The sequence below is a fragment of the Pinus tabuliformis genome, chromosome 7 (genome assembly GCF_031772625.1).
Source record: "Pinus tabuliformis cultivar Carrire ecotype Pingquan chromosome 7, CPIR1, whole genome shotgun sequence".
In the NCBI taxonomy this organism is placed as follows: Eukaryota; Viridiplantae; Streptophyta; class Pinopsida; order Pinales; family Pinaceae; genus Pinus; species Pinus tabuliformis.
In genome coordinates this window covers 312,844,934-312,847,341 of record NC_142293.1, presented here as the reverse complement: position 1 = coordinate 312,847,341, position 2,408 = coordinate 312,844,934, and the positions used below count along the sequence as shown (strand labels likewise).

Below are 2,408 nucleotides of genomic sequence, written 5' to 3'. Positions count from 1 at the left end.
TTTTCCCTCGGTTAGGCTCCCCCTTCCCCCTTAATGGTCAAGCGATCTCTTCATTCGCGGGGTTCCATCATAAATCAATATATAAGTAGCCCCATGCCGCAAAAACAAGATAAACGCGCAACATAATCTAATTTTCCACCAAGAGCGCCTATCCGTGGAGTTCCACATTAACGCTGACGCGATCGTGCTCGCGAGGTTCACTTCCATTAGCTCCGTCGAGCTACATAAAAATGGGGGAGGGTGCAACACTATGACTTCCTGGGGGGTCACCCATCCCAGTACTACTCTAACCCAAACACACTTAATTGCGGAGTTCTGATGGGATCTGGTGCATTAACGCTTGTATGATCGAACCCGCAAAGATCTCACCCCCTCCCCCTCTTTAAGGGAGACTGCTAAAGCACGTGACCCATCCATGGCCCTCGATCCGAAGCGGCACGGTGCAGGATCTCACCCTCTTCCCTGACTCTAGTGGCACCTCCCACCTTGCGGGGAGCCAGTGAACCAGGGGGGAAGAGAGAGAGAAGAAAAAGCCATAAGTTCCGCTACCACTGACGACGCTGCGTGGAGATCACGCGGCTTTTCTGTGAATGATCCACGGTTCTTCCAAAACTTGAACTCCTACAAAAGTGTGCACGATTTATACTTCTCGCCTACTCTCCTCGTGTCATATTTGCTACAGCAATGCGAACGGTCCTAGATTCATCGCCCACTGCCGCAATACGTCGCCTTCATTGCATTGTAATCTCGCTCGTAACTTGTGACTAGGATGATAAATCAGAGCCATGCTCTCGAATTTCCCTCGGCGCAGTCTTAAAGCGAGTCGCCGTTTCCCTCGGCTACGCTCCCCCCGCCCCCTTAATGCTCCAGCGATCTCTTCGTTCGCGGGATTCCATTATAAATCACTATATAAGTAGCCCCACGTCGCAAAAATGAGATAAACGTGCAACATAATCCAATTTGCCGCCAAGCATGCCTATCCGTGGAGTTCTACATTAACACCGACGCAATCGCGCCCGCGAGGATCACTACCACTATCTCCGTCGAGCCACACAAAAAGGGGGGAGGGTGCAACACTAGGACTTCCCGGGAGGTCACCCATCCCAGTACTACTCTAGCCCAAGCGCGCTTAACTGCGGAGTTCTGATGGGATCCGGTGCATTAACGCTGGTATGATCGCACCCGCAAAGATCTCGCCCCCTCCCCCTCTTCAAGGGACACCGCCGAGCCACGGGGCCCATCCGTGGCCCTTGATCTAAAGTGGCGCGGCACAGGAGATCGCCCTCTTCCTCGACTCTGGCGGCACCTCTCGCCCCACGGGGAGCCAACGAACCAAGGGGGGAAGAGAGAGAGAGAAGAAAAAGGCATAAGTTCTGCGACCACCGATGACACTGTGTGGATCTCGTGTGGCCTTTCCATGAACGATCCACAGTTCTTCCAAAACTCGAACTCCTACAAAAGTGTGCACGATTTAAACCTCTCACATACTCTCCTCGTGTCATATTTGCTACAGCGATGCGAACGGTCCTAGATTCATCACCCACTGCCATAATGTGTCACCTTCGTTGTGCTGTAATCCCGCTCGCGACTCCTGACTAGGATGATAAATCGAAGCCACGCTCTTGAATTTCCCCTAGAGCAGCCTTAAGCGCTTCATCGTTTCCCTCAGTTAGGCTTCCCCTTCCCGCTTAATGCTCGAGCGATCTCTTCATTCGTGGGGTTCCATTATAAATCAATATATAAGTAACCCCACTGTGACATAGGTAAGTTCCCTCTGCGGACAGAGGCAACCCCTCTAGCCCTAGAGTGGGTCTAGTCACTGCACAGACAATATCAAAGCAAGCTTCCTTAGAAAGTTGGTGTTATGAAGACCTACCTTCAATCTGACATTCGATGAAGTCCTCGTCTTGTTGCTCCAGCTCTTCGTTCTTCTAGTCGTTAATACCTGAAAACAACATGTAGAGAAACACCACAAACACAAATAGAAAACAACCAAACAATCTACTTGAAGAGTCAAGGAACCTCAAGCTATCAACATATAACTTAACGCACGATATAGGAAACAAGCTATTGATTTGTATTAATATAAATCAAAGTAAACTTACAACCGGGCCTTGACGTCGTAAGCCTCCTTGAAGGGTCCTGTCAGTATGTCTTCATAAGAATTTACTTGTGAACCATCTCCCAAGGGAACATATGACTCTCTCTTCTGTCCAAAAGGGTTGATACTAGAAAGCTCTCAAGCCAACTCTACCCAAGCATCTCTCAAATCACAATACAAATGAGGCTACTTCCACACTCCAATAACACTCTCTACCTCTACTCCTCTCTTAAAAACTTGAAACTATCAAATTACATCTAACTATCATTCCATTACATCCAAGCTAGTTGATGTTATTCATGGAGGA

General features: G+C 49.0%; 1 non-coding gene and 1 pseudogene across 1 annotated transcript; both read right to left on the bottom strand.

Moving 5' to 3' along the window:
• Positions 1-237: 237 nt before the first annotated feature.
• Positions 238-356, bottom strand: LOC149247164 (5S ribosomal RNA; annotated as a pseudogene).
• Positions 357-1,065: 709 nt separating this feature from the next.
• On the bottom strand, positions 1,066-1,184 carry LOC149247163 (5S ribosomal RNA). Its single transcript, XR_016267387.1, has one exon. It is a non-coding gene; the product is annotated as a 5S ribosomal RNA (ribosomal RNA).
• Between the last annotated feature and the right edge of the window lie 1,224 nt (positions 1,185-2,408).